Raw genomic sequence first — 19,327 nt, 5'->3', positions numbered from 1 at the left:
ATAAGTCCTGAACTCCAGAACGAAGGGGATCTCGGCTAATTTCAGTCTTTCATTGTCACGAAACATATTTTGTTGACATTTATAAATGTCTATAGTACTCATTTAATTGTCATAACTATTGAAACAATGATATTTTTTCTGTAATTGAGTAAATTTGTCATGAAATATTTTTTAAAGAAGTTGTTTCCCGTCATACAAGGGCATATATATAAAGAAATGCAAACAAATAAGTCATATATACATAAACGAAGTGTTCATACATAATATAATTACAAACTACATTTAAATGTACATCAATCCCGTACATAAACAAACTATTCTAGTAGTACATAAAACATGAAGTTCCTGCTAACCCAACAAAAAATGGTCAAAGAGTCACATTCTTCGAATCAAAATTCTCCATAGCGCTTCTCACAATACCTAAGCATTGAAATAATGTAAAATATTCATCCATAACATAGTAATTGTGGAGAGGTCAAATTATAGTATGTAGCTAACATATTATAATTCTATGGATTCAGAGTTTATACCACATACACGTCGATGGTACACCAAAATTTTTTCAACATCCTTATTTCTCGAAACCTCGCTCTCACAAGCTACAACAACATATTCAAAATAAACAATTAAGAAAACATTAATATGAACGTATGCATTGGTTTGTCTAGAATGAATACTTGTACTATAACCAACATGTTGTTTATAAATCATAAGAACAAATCGTTTAAGCAAAACTAGAAAAATAAATTCATAACTAAGTATATTCTTTCAGTTCAACATATGTACGAGAAATACTAATTTGATGCAGGTAGGGGGGAGGTGGATTCATGTTTGAGATAAGATATTATATTGAAAATACTAACTTCAACTAAGTATAGCCACAACGATTATACAACTTTCTCTCACTGTACGAAAATATCAAATATAATGTATGACAATTGCGCAGGGGTGTTGGATAAGATATTATACTAGTACTCGTTGAACCAACTCGAAAATCATTTCTTCAACGTCTTCCTTTCTCAAAATATTGATACCCACAAGTTACTCCTTCAACATAATAAACTAAACAATTAAAAAAAGCTCACTCTAATTTGCATGCTTTTCTGAAATCATAATACATGTTCCAGTTTAACTATAAATACAAATCTCTCATGTAACATAAACTAGGGAAAATTAAAACAATGCAACTTCTTTATGAGACGTACTAATTTGTAATCGAATGAAGAACACGAGGGATAACTAATGACCGAGAATCATACCTCAATAGACCCCAACAATAACTCAATTTCATAACAAGGAGATCAAGCAAAAGTGTTTGAACAAATCTTCCACGAAACACAATCTCCAACTCCTACATGTGGTTACCAACAAAATGCTTTTCAGAAATCATGATCGATGTTCTAGTACAACAATAAGTATAAATCTTTCATGTAACGTTAGATAAGGAACATTAGAACAATGCAACTTACGTGTTTACATCAATTATTTACCATTCAAATAATAAAGTATCCATAATTATCTAATCATTCAAATAATAGAGCATCTAAATGAGTGAACATGGTCAACATATTCACTCTAAATGCTGTTTCAACCACCATTGGCCTCAATGATAAGAAAATTATTTGACTTTGACAACTCTGCAAATTAAGGGGGTAATAATGTTGACAATAGTAAAATACCTTCAAGGATAAAAGAAGCTAATGAAGGAGAGGTAAACTATTTTACAAAAGTTGTCTTGGGACCCATAAGGAACAATTATTTTGTTACCAGTGAACACAACAAAGAGTTCGAACTTAATAAATCATAACGTAGAGGACTCCCAAGGTTGCTATTTGATAATAATTGGCAATAGAATCATTATAGTATTATGGTCAACCTACTGATGATTAAGGTCAAGATAGGTGAATAGGTGAAAGTACTAGTAATATCTCTATGTAATCAATATTTAAAATGTAAAAAATAATTTGCTATTCATTAATTACCTCATCTTTCTCAACTGCAAGAATGGTGACATCTTGTGAATAAAGATTATCCCACCCGCTTCAAAACTCTTAAGATATCCTCAAACAATTGATCACTTTAAGTATATCTATATATAGAAATGAAAAACATTCTAAGCGGCAACTTGTTATGGATGAGAAAATCCCTATTTTCTACAATTCGAATTCCTCTTATCTTGATTGCCTCAAGATTCTCCCCAATTCAAATAATATTAGGATTCGAATTCCACAATCCCTGGAGGAATCAAGATTCAACTCCTATAAATAAGGAAGCAAGTCAAACCTTAAAGGTATGCTCACAACACTCTACACTCCATACTCAACTACTCTGATTCTCACTTAAGCATCGGAGCCTGTGTGGCAAGAGCCACATCAGTCTTTAATGCTATTCTATTTTGCAGGTCTTGTCGATCCCTTTATTATAGAAAATTGGTGCGAATTTGGCGAAATCCCAGAAGACCCAAATTTCTGCATCAACAATTGGCGCCATCTGTGGGGACGATAGAAACAATGTCCAAACAACATAAGTAGTAGTGTTCAAGCGACAAAAGTGGAAGAAACGTTATTCAAACAGAAAAAGTACTCAAGCTACGAAGATCGTATCAATGCGACACACTTACAAAATTCGACATGGATAAAAATATGATGAACGTCCTCTAGCAACACCCAGCATCGGTGGCAGCGTGTGAGCTACGAACAGTAAGCTCCTTCACCAAGCAACGATGTTCTTAGGCGACGATGTTGTTCTTTCTCCAACGAACTCGAAGCTGCGGATCCCTACTTCCATGGCGTGCCCAAAGTCCCTACAGCTTCAATGGCCCGCCACAGTGCGGCCAAACACGACGTTCCACACCAGATCTGCGACTGTCTGAGTAGATTCATGACATTTATAGTGCAGCAACCCTCCTAGACCGATGAAGATCGATGAGACATGGTGACAATACCAGCAATCGAGAAACACCAAGATCCGATGAAGACATTTCCTTTGAGTAGCTGTGACGGTGCGAATTAGTAGATGGCACGAACTCCTCTCCTCCACCGGTGATAGATCTAGACCCGACAACGGGCACCCTCGATAGATCCCCGCATTATCGATTACAAATGAAAATGGCAACAATTATTCGATAATTTTCGACAATGAATGGCAGTGGCAACAATTATTCAATGGTGATTTCTTTCTACTAGCAATTTTTCGGTGATCTACAAATCTGTATACTCGTCCCCTCTCGACATCTTCTGAAAAGAAAAGGTTTATGGCCGTATCAAAGCTAACCAAAACCCAACAAATGGGGATAAAAGAGAATGACAAGGCTTGAAGATGGTGAATCGTTAAAAAAAAAACTAAGCCTATCTTTTATTTATTTATTTTCAATTTTATTTAAGCATGATGTGTGATTTTCCAATATGTTTTATTATGGTGATGCATTCATGTTGTTTATTTATTTATTGTAAAATTTATTTAAGCATGATGTGTGCTTTTTTTACGCAATATTTGTGATAATTTCGTTTGATTTAAATTAATTATTTCATATGTTCTATACTTGAGAAAATTTTGTTTGATACTCTAAACAAAACCTCCTCAAGTGGGGGCACGAGTAAGTTAATCAACAGCTGGTCAAGGAACTCGAACAGGGACAGACCTAGAAGCAGGCCGATAAGCTAAAAGCCAATCAGTAAAACTAGGGAAAAGAATCCCAAGGTGCTGAAAAAGGCATGCGTACAAGCCTAGCAAGATTAAAACAAAAAGCAGGCAAGCCTAACCAATCAATGAAACCTAGGGTATAAAACCATTGGCGAAAGCCAAATAGGTTAGAAACTCGAAGATGTTGATTTAACTTGGGGTAAAAAATCGGTAGAAGCCAAATATCTTAGAAACCCAAGGGTGCCGACTAAACTCAAGGTACAAAAGTCATTGGCAAAAGCCAAATGAGTTAGAAACTCGAGAGTAAACCCTAAGGTATAAAACATGGGCAAAAGCCAAATAGGTTAGAAACCCAAATGAAGTACCACTGGCTCTGTTGGAAGTTAGATCCCAAGGCCAAAATCTAACGGTAAAAACTAACCGTATAGCAATGCCTGAGAGACTTAATTGCAGCCAACTACAACAAAAGAGAATGGGAGTTATGACAGCCAGCCCATTAAACGATAATCGACAATGGTATCGACTGGACTCAGGGAATAAAACCATTGGCGAAAGCCAAGTAGGTTGGAAACCCAAGAGTAAACCAAGAGACTTGACTACAAAACTGTGACAAAAGGGTATGACAAAAGGGTATGGAGACTATAACAGGCCAACCCATAAAAACAACAACCGATAACGACAAATACTCTCAACATTAAGGGACTCGATTGCAGCCAACTACAACAAAAGAAAATGGGACTATAACAGCCAGCCCATAAAAAGCGACAACTGACAATGACAAGTACTCTCAATGCTAAGAGACTTGATGGTAGCCAACTACAACAAAAAAGAATGGGAGCTAGGAAAGTCAGCCTAATTAAGACGACAATCAACAACGACCAAAAAGAGGTTATTCCACAAAAATAGTCAACCCAAGAACGACAAAATACTTTCAAAGTAGAACTTTGACAATCTTCAACTTTGAGAGTGGGGGCTATTGTTATGGATGAGAAAATCCCTATTTTCTACAATTCGAATTCCCTTTATCCTGATTGCCTCAAGATTCTCCCATATTCAGATAATATCAGGATTCGAATTCCACAATTCCTAGAGGGATCAAGATTCAACTCCTATAAATAGGGAAGTAAGCCAAACCCTAAAAGGTATGCTGACAACACTCTACACTTCATACTCAACTACTTTGATTCTCACTTAAGCATCGGAGCCTGTGTGGCAAGAGCCACACCGGTCTTTAATGCTATTCTATTTTGCAGGTCTTGTCGATCCCTTTATTACAGAAGATTGGTGCGAATTTGGCAGAACCTCAGAAGGCTCAAATTTCTGCATCAACACAACTCATCTATCATAAATAAACAACTATCAATAATACACCTTGAATTACACTACAAATCTATCACCTACTCGAGTGCATGAGAGCAAGAAAACACATAAAAACAAGGAGGAGTTTTGGAGGGGGAAAATTAAAAGTAAACCATCACTTTAAGTAATATAAATTAAATAACTAATAAAATGCAATGAAAAATTGAACTACCAGAGTGCAGATGTTGCTAAGAATATTGAAAGTCCACTGGTCTATGGTCAAGCTCTTATTCACGGGCCAAAAATTCTAAATTGTAAGAACGCTGACCATTAGCAGCCATCGTTCAACCCCAATATTAACAGTCCCGGCAACACACCCTTGCCTTCATCACAAAAAAGAATCAATTAGTTTTCTCTCAAGCAAATCATCAAACATGTAGTGGGCATAATTAGAATACTAATATTAAAGTTTAAATTGAAACATACAAAGATTCTCAACAACAAGGGGAGCCTGACGCAAGGGTTTTAGGATGAAGATGAACAAGAGGGAAGAAAATAATGAGGCAAAGTTTGAGAGTGAAGGCATGGAGAGTTGAAGCCACAAGATTCTCAGTCCGCCATAGAGAACCTTTGTAGTTATATTGCTATTGTACTATACGACTAAGTGATCATGGCAATGATGCTTTATATAATACTCAATAGGCTACGACCACTGCATTTTTTGAGCGTTGGACCACTTAACATGTTCGTTTCCTACAATGGCAACTCGACTACAACCACCCTAAAGAGAGAGAATCGAAATGTACAGGAAGATTTTAGCCGCCTCCACCTCGAATCAGCGGGTCGTCGGGTCGCTGGTGCAGGACTCGAAGAATCGCTGCCTCCACCTCGAATCAGTCCGTCGATTGCAGCCTCGCTCACAAGTTGAGCGGTTTGCAACGGAAGAAAAGACGAAGGGATGCGCCCTCCAATGGTGTGGTATCCAAGGGTTGCCCTAATGATGGTCTGCCGATGATTGAAGGTGAAAAATCATGGTGCACGTGTGGCGATGAGAGGTGAAGGGAAAGAGAAACCTATAATTTTTTACTTTTAATTAACCTATAGTAAAATTTAAACTCAAAGTTTGATCTAAAACTCTCGGCTATTCTTCCATAATACCGTATTTTCCTTTAAAAATATAAATTGGCCATTTCCAAAAAAATATTATATTTTTACGGAGGACTATGGGCTCGTTTGGTAACGTTCCTGTTTCTTGTTTCTGTTTTTTTATTTTTAATGTAGAAAAATGTATTCTATGGTTCCAACCTCTAAAAATTCAAGTATGATAAAACAATCTTTTTTATTTATGTTTTAGAACAAATTGGAAATGGAAATCAGGAAGGAGAAACTAGTTTTAGTTGTTTCCAAAATTTCTATACAATTGTGAAAATGTTCCCAAAAAATGTGAAACAAGAGACGAAGTTAGTTGAAAAATACTTAGATTTCTTAAGAAAATTGGAAACGAGAAACAAGAAATGGAAATATTAATAAACGAGCCCTATATTATTACAAATTTTAAACTACATGAATACTAGATACTAGAGTTGAATTTGAGAAAGTTATCGATTTGAAAGTATATTGACTACATTGTTACAAATTAAATTTCATAGACTAAATCACTAATTCATTGAAATTAGAGGACCAAATGTGCTTTTTAACTAAAATGAAAAATATAATCAAGTTAAAGAAATCAATAAAGATTAAGAGAAAGTATTGCATTCTAATCAAGATTTTGTGTGTTGTATGTTCATCATATTTTAAACGTATCGGGCCGATTGAATCTCAATAAATCATGTATATAAATCACATAACATTCCTAGAACACAAAAAGAACTCTGGAAAAACCACAAAATAAATAGATAATTTAGTAAAATAGATAATTTCCATTTTAAAGACTTTATAAAGTTTCTATTAATATTCTAAAAATTAGGACTTGTTTCCATTTTCTTAAAAAAAAAAAAAGTTTCTACTAATATTCTTAAAAATTTGGGCAAAAATCTAACAATTTTTTTTTCAAACAAAGATTTAATTAAAAAATTTCTAATCTAAAATTCAAAATTTTATGTTATAAAAAATTTAAAGGTTCATGAACGTAACTAGTTCTAATTTAAACCCAAATTAATTCTTAAGCCTTCGTTAAGTTGACTACCTTTCATTCCAAAAAAAAAAAATCAGGGTATAATTTAAATATGAATATTTTATTTATGAAATGTTTGGTGAAACTAGAATTAACTGATATTATTTTATGTTCATCATCATATCTTAATTTTCATGAATTAAATTTTTGCAAGAAAATGTGGATACAAAATAAATACATATTATTTATTTTAAATGGAAAAAATAATTAAAGTAATTTTTTTGTAAAAATATAATAATAGAGGGTTAAAAAAAATAATTGAAATCCACTAGACTCAAACTCGGGACCGAAGAAGAAGGGCACAATTACGCAGGAGAAGCAGACCACTATACCAAATACCATTTTCTACTTATTTCATGAAGTATATAGGGAAACTGTTAATCATAAATCTATATCCGATACGATCGGAGATTCCGGAAATAATTAATATCATCCATAAAGCTGTAGTTTTTCCGACTGAAATGAAACGCGCTAAATTTGTGACACTTTTTGTATGTCATAGATTCTCAAAATGGTCTAGGTAACTCTCATGGGATAGTTGAAATAATTTTATTTTTCTTGACAATTATAAAATGTCATAAAACATGGAAATTTTCGTAGATCACCATTTTTTCTCAACTAAATTTTACACCAGACTAACTCTTATTCCTATAAACTTTAGTCATCGTTTATTTGATCAGGAAATTGCTAACTAACTTAACAACTCCCCGTAAGTGTGACCCATCATTTTCGGACCTCAGATATCTGCCCCAATAATCCCGCTGTAGGGAAGGAAAATATTGGAGCAAAACCTAAGAGACTCTTATCCATTTCTGGAGTTTGTCTTGGTTTTGATTCCATACAATGAACCCTCCGTAGGGATGGTCGCTCCAGGACGACACGCAGGTCATGTATGAAACCTCACAGTGCAAACCAATGGCGGAGACCGCAGGATGTGTCACACGTCCTTCTCCAACTTACTATGAATATTATCTCCATTCACCTCGATATTGAACCATGCAAACACCTTCTGTAGGGAGGTCGTGCCCATGGCGACACGAGGTCGAGCATGGAACTCCCAGTGTGAATATAAAGGAGAACGTGAGAGATAGAGAAAAATATGTTATATATACTTTGTATATCAAATATATACGATGTATATTACGTATTCTCTTTTGCTCCCACTTAGTATTCTAAGACTAGGGTATATTACTTAGATAAATCCCGGCTAAGTGAAATTAACTAAGTGAATTTTTAGTCGGCCTAATATAACTATTATATTGGTAGTTGTACATAAATGTTTTAGTCCATTAAACATTTTAATAAACCAACGACATTAATGCATGTATATAAAATATTGACTAATTCAACCCCCAGGTCGGTTCCCAGGTAGAGGTGTTCCGTTACGGTCAACTTAAGTACTTCAACCTAGACAGAACCGTCCTTAGACAGGGTTCTCTTATAGGCAATATTTTATATTTAGTCTTTTATCATTTCATTTTAAACCTAGTTAAAACAAAATAAAAAGACTACCCCCTAATCATATTAGAAGATATAACCTAAGGTCTAATTAATTTTAAACCCCTTTAAAATTAATTAACATAGACCTTATATTTGCATGCAATTCTTTATTATAGATTTTAATTTCGATCTACCACATTTTATAACTCTTATAAAATTTAAGAAATTAAAACTATAATCATGCATTGTAAGCATACATCAATATAACAATTATATTAAAGAAAGTAATGTCATGTTCAATGCAACTTTATTTCCATCTAATTAATACAACAATCATGAAAATAAAACATGCATTCATACATTATAACATTTATAACTATATGATGCATGATAATACATACATACTGTATATCAAACATACATATTATGCATGTAACCTATGGTGGGATTTTAAAACTATGTGGCATACAATATGCAATATGCTTTTAATTAAAATATAAATTCATAATGCAGAAAATAATTAAATAGCGAAGTTGGACCGGTTTTTGGCACCCTAAGAAAACAAAATAGTACAAAAAAAATAGAAAACGACTGCAACCGCCCTCGAACCGTGAACCGGAGCCACGGAAGCACGTCGAAAAACACCAGGGACAGCGCCTCGCCGCCTACGGGCAGCGCCACGGCGCTACTGCATAGCTCCATGGCGCTGTCTGCGCGGTCTGCTTTGTCTTCTTCTCTATTTTCTGCAACTTTTTGCCCAATCCGACGCTACGAATGATTTTCAAACGACCCGGACTTACAGAATCAATACAGAAACTCAATGCCCAAAACACCGGGCCCTTACATGATCGAATCAAGAAGAACAAAGCTATATAAATTCCAAAAATCGGGAAATTTCCAACCCTCAAACCCATATTTCGAAAATGGGAAAACACCCACCAAGAACACCGATTTTGCTCCAAAAAAATCAAAACATCAACCTGCCTCTGATACCAATTGAAGGGATGTGAATCTCGGAGCGGAAACTGACCATTGTTCATGATTTTTGGGAAACAAAATCTAAACGTGTTGAGAAGAAAATACAGGGGAAAGACTTTACCTTTGAATAGCTTTTCTTCAACAATTTCCCCTCGAACATCACCACCGAATCTTCCTTGCTATCCTCTAGAGTCTCGAGATCGTGCTTGTGGGAGCACCTTGTTTAGAATGAGTGGGAGAATTGAGAGAGAGAGCTTTAATTGAGAGAAATTCTTAGAGAGTTCTACTTTTGTTATTCTTTTTCTGTTTTTGCAGAACTGCAAAAGAAGAAAACAAAAGTAGTAACGTGGGGAGTTACTCCACCTCACTTAACTACCCACTCCCCTGCAATTTTGCACGGGAGTTAAATATTAATATTAATAATTAATATATATATATAATAATTAATATGTATATATAAATAATTAATTAATCATATTAATTAATAGAAATTAATTAATTATTAATCTAATTAATAATTAATATATATATATATATATATCAAATAAATAATTAACCCTTAATTATTTATCACGAAAAATAGAATCATATTCTATAGTATTTGTCTCATATAACCTATAGTTCTAATGTACATCTTATGCACATTATTTTTAACCTATAGTTTTAATATGAATCTTATTCATATTAATTTTATTTGAATCTCATTCAAATAATTTCTCTAATAATATATAGTTTTAATTTAGAATTAACTATATATTATAATGTATCAATATACATATAATCCCTTAAGTAATTTGAACAGTTCAAATTCTTCCAAAAACTTGATCCTCGTTTTACCCGTTATAAGCTAGCAAGGGGACCTAATGGACCTACAGATTAGAAGCTCTAACGATGCGAGATTAATTGGTCAAACTCATTGACCGAGTTAATCAACATTCGTTAACTACGGGTCACTCCACTAAAGACCCGCAGTTGCACTCTTCTCACTGTAGGATGTTTTCGGGTCCATGGATATACGACCATTAATGACAAGTCAATCCTTCACGAATGCTCGTAACTCAAGTTGGGTCAAATTACCATTTTACCCCTGAGTTACGTCTTACTCCTTAAATACCACTGCTCCTCTAATGAACAACCCGGTTATGGTCCGACCAATAACAGGAAGTCGCTCTCGGGCCAATGAGAGGGTGAGGCCCATTGTTCAAGTCTCAGAGTCAACATTTAAGAGAACACTCATCTACTCCCCTAAAGTCGGGGAGGGGTGAATTCCATCTTGTGAAGTTATGTTCTCAGCTCCCCACTCGGTCTCGTCCCCAAAATGGTAGGAATATTGAGTTGGCAACTTGGGCCACTCTCACCCATACAGATCAAAGGACGAGCTCTCATGGGCAGGAGTCCATAACTCACTCAGCATTTAGAATGAGTTGTTTGGTCATCCTATGAAATAACAATCTGTTAGTCAACAACATTACATCTAAACAATGTCTATTTCGCAGTCTGGTCTGATACAAACTCATTGTACAGATACCCTCACTCGCATGTCTCCACACGAACGACCTGGATCGAGTCGTCTGTAACATTTACAAAGTGGGCCGTATCCATAGTGTTGCCAGGATAAAGTACCCAGCCTTATCCATATACTATAGACCCTTTAGGTTATTCATGGGACATTATCCACTTGTATATCAGGGGTATATCAAACATATACCTCGTATATCAGATATATACCCAGCATATATACTATCCCGATTACATTAAAATAACCTTGGATATTTAGTTTATTGGATTTTGGACAATGCAATGCTATGAATTCAACAACAAATTTATTGAATAAAACTTTATTGAATATACATTTGTTTTTACACAAAATACAAACTACGAGTTTAGGGCAACACACCCAACAAAACCAATTGGTGATGAGAGGAGTAGTCCACTTATATTATAAACCCCTTGTTAGATCTTTTATCTTTGTAAAGTTTAGGGAGAATAACAAAATAGAATTCGATTCAATTAAATCCTTGATACAGACCTAATAACCTATTTATAATACACTAATTCCTAAACATAATAAGAATAGGAATCTAATACAATAATATAAAATATACTAATAAATACTCTAACACTCCTCCTCAAGTTGGTGCATATATGTTAATCATGCCCAACTTGTTAGAGAGATAATCTATCCGTGCTCCATTCAGTGCTTTAGTGAAGATATCTCCTAACTGCTCCCTAGTCTTCAAATATTCTGTAGCCACCAATCCTTGCTTTATTTTCTCACGTACATAATGACAATCGACTTCAATGTGTTTGGTTCGTTCATGAAATACTGGATTAGATACAATATGAAGAGCTGCTTGATTATCACACCAAAGTTTTATTGGGGTGGTGATGTCAAATCCCAATTCAATCAGAAGCTGATATATCCATACTAATTCACACACCGACTGTGTCATAGCTCTATATTTTGATTCAGCACTTGAACGCAACACCACATTTGGTTTCTTACTTTTCCAAGAAACTAAATTCCCTCAAACAAATATATATTACCCTGAGGTTGATCTTTTATTTTCCTTAGAACCTGCCCAATCAGCATCTGAAAAACATTCAATATTAAGATGACCATGATTTTTATATAACAAACACGTCTAGGAGCACCTTTCAAATGACATAGAATATTTTCCAACGCGGCCTAATGGTCAGTCGTAGGAGAACTTATAAAGTGACTCATAATACTGACTGGATATGCTATGTCAAGTCTAGTAACTGTAAGGTAATTCAGCTTTCCTACTAATCTTCTATACTTCTCAGGATCTTTCAACAACTCCCCTTCCTTTGTAAGTTGTAAATTAGGCATTATTGGAGTACTACGTGGCTTAGCAGCTAACTTTCCTGTTTCAGTTAACAAGTCAAGTACATATTTTCTTTGTGACAAAAGGATACCCTTCTTGTTCCTTATTACCTCAATTCCTAAGAAGTATTTCAACATTCCCAAATCTTTAGTATGAAATTGACTATGAAGAAAAGACTTGAGTGATAGGATGCCTGATGTATCATTACTAGTAATCACAATATCATCAACATATACAACTAGTAAGATAACACCGGACTCAAATCGTTTATAAAAAACAGAATGATCTGACTTAATCTTCTTCATTCCAAAGTCCTCAATCACCTGACTGAATTTTCCAAACCATACCCGCGGACTTTGTTTCAACCCACATAAGGATTTACGAAGGTGACATACCTTTCCATTCTCCCCCTGAGCAACAAAACCTGGTGGTTGCTCCATATACACTTCTTCTTGAAGGTCACCATGGAGGAATGCATTTTTAATATCAAGCTGATGCAAGGGCTAATGGTGAGTAGATGCCAAGAAAATGAATAACCTGACAGAAGCCAATTTAGCAACCGGAGAAAAAGTTTCAGAATAATCAATTCCATAAGTCTGCGCATATCCTTTAGCAACAAGACGAGTTTTCAAGCGGGCGATTGATCCATCAGAATGAACTTTAACAGAAAACACCCATTTACAACCGATAGGTTTCTTTCCTGTAGGAAGAGACACTAAATCCCAAGTACCATTATCATCTAAGGCAATCATCTCCTCCAACATAGCAGCCCGCCAACCAGGATGAGACAAAGCTTCATGAACAATTTTAGGAACAGATACAGACTCAAGGGATGCAATAAATGAACAAGTAGGTGAGGACAAATGGTTATATGAGACAAAAGAAGAAACAAGATAAGTACACTCACGCTTACCTTTTCGAAGAGTAATAGGAAGACCATCACTCGTTTCTGGATCCACAGATGAAGAAGCTGCTGGTATAGGGCATGCGACTGAAAGAGGTTGTCGTCGAGAATAAACTTGAGTAATAGGAGGAGAGAATGATCGGGTACAGAGGTAGATGTATCACTGGGGAGCACGTCAGTATAAGTAGAGACAATGGAATAGATAAGAAAGTCATCATATTCCTGTGAATGCTCCCCCTGACTGGTACTCAAGGATGATGAAAAAGGAATATCTTCAAAGAACATAATGTCAGGAGAGACAAGATATCGATTGAGATCAGGACAATAACATCGATATTCTTTTTGAACACGAGAATAACCAAGGAAAATGCATTTAAACGACTTAGGTCCAATTTGGTGAGCTAGGGTCGAACATCCTGAACGAAACAAGTGCAACCAAATATTTTAGGTTCAATAGGAAATAAAGGTTGCGTAGGACATAGAATATGATAAGGTATCTTACCCTTAAGAACTGATGAAGGCATGCGATTAATTAAGAAGCAAGTCGTCGAAACAGCATCGACCCAAAAGTATTTTGGAACATGCATTTGAAACATTAAGGCCCTTGCTGTTTCGAGAAGATGTCTATTTTTCCTTTCTACAACTCCATTTTGAGACGGAGTATCAACACACGAGGATTGATGAAGAATACCATGTTCACCTAAATAGGAGCCAAGAGCACTAGAGAAATATTCTTTAGCATTATCACTCCGTAGAACTTTAAGAGAGCCACCAAATTGAGTTTGAATTTCAGCATGAAAGTTACGGAAATGTGAAAGTAACTTAGAACGATGTTTCATCAAATATAACCAAGTTACACGAGAGAAATCATCGACAAAAGTAATAAAATACCAAAATCCACTTTTGGACTCAATAAGACAAGGACCCCAACATCAGATGGACTAATTCAAAAAGAGCAGTAGCTCGTGTATTGACTCTAGGATACGAACTGAGACGATGAAACTTAGCAAATTGACATGACTCACAGTATAAAGAAGGCAAACTATGAAATTGAGGATGGAGACTCTTTAACATGGAGAGAGATGGATGAACCAAACGACAATGTTCTTCGAAAGGAGTTGGCACTTCGGAAGGCGTGAACGACGACGAGACAGAAACCACGAACAGCAGCGTCGATGACGGAAACCCACGAATAGCAGCGTCGGCGACGGTGGCAACGGCAGTGGGCACCGATGACAGCGGTAGTGGGGGACGGTGGCGGCGGCAATAGTGGGCGGCGGTGGCGACTGTAGTGAGTTGAGTTGGATAGCAATAAACAAAACCCTAATGGGTACAAAACCTTAATGGGTACAAAAATTTTAGAAGAAACCTAGTAGCTCTGATACCATGTAAAGTTTAGGGAGAATAACAAAATCGAATTCCATTCAATTAAATCCTTGATACAGACCTAATAACCTATTTATAATACACTAATTCCTAAACATAATAGGAATAGGAATCTAATACAATAATATAAAATATACTAATAAATACTCTAACAATCTTATCAATGTAGGATCCTTAACATGCCCCCTCAAGATCATGGCTCTTTTGGCTCATCGATCTTGGTTGGATCCCATTTTTAGACTGAATGCTCGTTTGAATTTGTTTAACTCTGATACTATATCAATATTCAAAGGGTTCCATTTCAAAAATGCTTAGAAAACCACCACTCAATCCAAAAGTTTAAGCTGATGGCTTGGGTAAATTTAATTCATTTATGAGTATCTCAACACTCCTCTCACTTGTAGACTTGGAAAATTGCAACAAGACCCAACAAGTGGAAATCGTAATAAATGGGGAGGAGATAACAATACAGGAGTTTGAACACAGGACCTCCCACTCTGATACCATATTAACGATGAACCAGTATTATTGGGATGAGCTGCAACTAGTAGCTCGTGCTGACCATGAACTAGCAACAGCCTCGAACCAGCAGTAGCCAAAAGATCTGGAAACACTTGATCTGATCTGCGAACACCCGTGTAGGATTAATATGACAACACTAAAGAGGGAGGGGGGTTGCTTATGAACTTGTAGATTTTAAAATGAAAGTTTAAGAATAACAAAAAATCAAATGAAATTTAAATGCACAAATTAAATAGTAGAGATAGATATATGACACCATGAATTTTTACAGTGGTTCAGAAATCCCTACTCTACTCTCCAAGACTCCTTCTTGAGTATTTTACTACAAGAATTCTCTTGCAGGTGAGAACAAAACTGATCGACTACTCCTTTTGCAGGCTTAAGAGTAAACCCTCATCTTTTTGCAGGTAAGTATTATGTTTTTGTAAAGATTTTCAATAACCTTTGAAATGAAGGTAATATATTTTTCAAATGTTTTTATTATTTCTTGATAAATATATATTCTTCAAAAATTTTTAATATCGATCGAACACTTTTTTTTAACAGATTTTCAATAACATTTGAGAAAAATGTAATACACCAGGTACATATTTATCGACAAATATTAATAACTATTGAGAAAAAACTAATATATTTTTCAAAGGATTTTAATATTTGTTGATAAAAATATACATTATTCAAAGTATTTTAATAACGGGACATTTATTTTAAAGATTTTTAATGGCTTGTTATATTCTACGATTACTTACTGTTTCATAATCATTTCATTTTTTTTTTCTCTTTTTAATAATTAAAGTTAGAAACATTACTTTCATCTAGGTGTTTCTTTGTTTTGTTATATATTTTTTATAAACATTTTCAAATCTATGTCAAATTTATAAATAAAAAAGCAATTTTCAAAAACTTGTTTTGTTTTTGAAATTTAACTAACAATTCAAATATATTTTCAAAAGACGTGAAAAACTTACTAATGAAATTGTAAAAAAACAAGCATAATTTTAAATAAAATAGAAAATTAAAAATAAAATGGTTATCAAACAACACCTTAGTATTTGACATATTAATTTTATAATTGATATACTTGATATATTAATAAGAAACTCCCAATGTAATTTAAGCCAAAATCTTCAACTCAAGAAATATTTATCATTGATATATCTAATATAAAGTATATCATTCATATATTTAATGCAACGGGTATATTTTATATTAGTATATCGATTTCCAAAAATTATGAGGGCAAAAGTAATAATAACAAAAAGCCAAAAATCTTATTTAATTTTTTTTGTCATTTTCAAATATGGCAAATATTTTTACTATTTATTAAAAAGAATAATATTTAGGTGCTCCTCCTAATACTTAACGGCCATTAAAAAAATTAAAACTTATTGCTCGTGAGAGGTTAATACATATGATAGAATTTAATGTCTATCGATAAGTAGATATCTCCTACTTACCACCAATAAAAAAAATTTGACAACTAACAAAAGATGAATTAATAAAGAAAGTGAAAGAAAATAAAATAAATAGCTGTAAATTTTTAAATGATGGTAAGTGGGTTTAATTGTAGTAAGTAAAAAGATATCTACCAACATGGTATTAAATGCTCTAAATCGACAATGAACGGAACGTCACTAGTACATACATAATATTAATATTAATAATTTTTAACTTATTTAGAAGTAGAAAAATCTTGAGTGTGACACCCCCAATCTCTTGCCATTGCACCAACACATCGACATTTCCACTTGATATTGTACAAATAGTGGTCAATTTTTTAATGATGGTAAGTCGGCTTAATTGTAGTAAGTAAAAATATATCTACCTAAACCTACAAGTATATGTATTAAATGTCGGTCGACACATCGACATTTCCATATATCCGTAGGTTCAACATAATTAAAGCAACATTTCCATGATATTACAAAAAAAAATGACAAAATATGAAAAATATCAACAAAATGTCTTAATCATTTTTAATTTATTTAGGATAGAAAAATGTTTATTTGTTAATTTAAATATTTTTTACGATTTTTTAATTTCTCTAACTTTTATAGAAATATCCATCAACATCGTCACTTTATCAACATTTCCATGAAATTGAGTGACCTCAACATTTTTATCGATATTTAAAATCTTACTTACGAAACTTACGTATTGTCGGAATCCGAATGAAAGAGAGAGAAAATAAATCTTTTTTTTTTTTTTAAATAGCTATAAATTTTGTAATTTGTATAATCAATCATGGGCTTCTTCTTTATGGCTGTTGGACTTTGAGAAAGAGCAGAGAGAGAGAGTGATGTCAGGAAGCTTCAGATTCTTCTCGGCCTCAACTCCGCCGTCTCATACGTCAGCCGCCGCTCCAATATAACTGTCAACCGTTGCCTCATGAGCCTCTTCGACCCCAAAATCCCTCCTTCTTCGAAACCCCGCGGCGGCGTTTCCACCCACGATGTCGTTTTCGACCCCACTCGCAGCCTCTGGTTCCGCCTTTTCCTCCCGGCCACCGCTGCCGACGCTACTCTGCCCGTCGTTGTTTACTTTCACGGCGGCGGCTTCGCGTTCTTCTCCCCCAGTTCGTTGCCGTACGATGGCTTCTGCCGGCGGCTCGCACGTGACCTCCGTGCCGTCGTTGTGTCCGTCAACTATCGCCTCTCTCCGGAGCACCGATTCCCGTCTCCCTACGAAGACGGATTTGACGCCTTGAAATTCCTCGACGGCGGCGTGGGTGATGATTTTCTGGCCGAAGCTGATCTCTGCCACTGTTTTCTCGCCGGAGATAGTGTGGGCTGCCCTCACCACTTAAATAAGGTGATATTAATTGTTAAAAGACGCTATTAACGAAAGATTAGGGCTAATAATAACCGTTGAAAAGAGTAATATATCAAAACAAAAAAAATGCCAAGAAAAAATTTAAAATGTTGATATCGGTAGAAATACAGATGCATAAATTTTATTAATTTTTGAAAATATTGATGTCAATAAAATGCGATATGTCTCACTTTTATAATTTGATAAAAATGTTGACGTTAGACGGAAAAGAGATGTTGATACATATTTAAGCTAAACGTCATATTGGTATTTACCGTACTTAATTCCATCTATTATTAAAGACTAGAAAGGAAAGATTTAGTCTAATGATAACAATTAAAAAAAGTAATGCGATTTAAAAGAGTATATATTGTCAAAATCGTGTCAATATGACCTTTTTTTCTTTATTAATTACTTTTGATAATAATTTGTTGGATGCATAATTTCCAAGTCTATAAGTAATTATTATAATCATAGTCATCGTAAATATAGAGACTATAAATAATTAAATAATCATAAATAGAACAGCGTTGAGCAAAATTTTACATTGTAATGTGTTTGGGGGTAAAAATACCTTAGACATGTGGAGGACAATCATTGGAGTTCAAGGAGTGAAATAACCCAGGTCCACCTCGAACCTGTCGAGGAGACTGGGTTCGCCCATTGAGAAAGACTAAGTGTAACATGCCGAGGTTCGACCTGATTGGGGTTCGATCTGCTTGGAACCCGACAGGTCCGACATGAGAAAAAACATATAATCGCCGGTCGTGAGTACTATCGGATCTACCACCTATAAATAGAGGGCCTCATTTCACGCTCAGGTATCGAATCTCACCTCGAATTAAATATTGAGTCCGACCTATACTAACTTGAGCGTCGGAGTGCTTACCCTCCTGTGCAGGTTCGCTCTTGAGTTTAGGTCGAGTCGGGGATTGAGTTCGAGCTTGGTTCGTTAAACAGTGTGGTGCAATTCTTTGCATAAACATTTGGCGCCGTCTGTGGGGAAGGACAATCTAAGTCATCCCGATCTAAGAAACGTGGAAAAAGATGGTTCAACCAGCAAACTCAACTAACACGACCGACCGAAGAGCTCTAGCTGCCAATGATGGCCACCGGAGGGAGGTTGGGGCAAAAGTGGTAGAGGGACAGATTCATGAAGGCCTTGGGACCGAGCCTCTCCGCAGGTCGGCGCGCATTACCACGCCCGTCCTGCCACCGGCACATCCAAAGCCGTCTAAGGCCAATCGCGGCAGAAGTGGAGCCTCGAGGAGAACCACTCGTGGACGAGCCCCATCTTCTACTAGGGAGAATTTCGATGCA

General features: G+C 35.2%; 1 long non-coding RNA gene across 1 annotated transcript; it reads right to left on the bottom strand.

Annotated features, from left to right (window-relative positions):
* Nucleotides 1-209: 209 nt before the first annotated feature.
* On the bottom strand, nucleotides 210-5,966 carry LOC111023992 (uncharacterized). The gene is made up of 5 exons (XR_002603257.2): nucleotides 5,748-5,966; nucleotides 5,174-5,324; nucleotides 1,260-1,351; nucleotides 531-599; nucleotides 210-420 (listed from the first exon to the last, which is right to left on the bottom strand). It is a non-coding gene; the product is annotated as an uncharacterized LOC111023992 (long non-coding RNA).
* Between the last annotated feature and the right edge of the window lie 13,361 nt (nucleotides 5,967-19,327).

The sequence above is a fragment of the Momordica charantia genome (genome assembly GCF_013281855.1).
Source record: "Momordica charantia cultivar OHB3-1 chromosome 11 unlocalized genomic scaffold, Mcharantia_2.0 BLBB01000011.1, whole genome shotgun sequence".
NCBI lineage: Eukaryota > Viridiplantae > Streptophyta > Magnoliopsida > Cucurbitales > Cucurbitaceae > Momordica > Momordica charantia.
The sequence above is the reverse complement of the archived record's forward strand: the minus strand, read 5'-3'. Positions and strand labels throughout refer to the sequence as shown.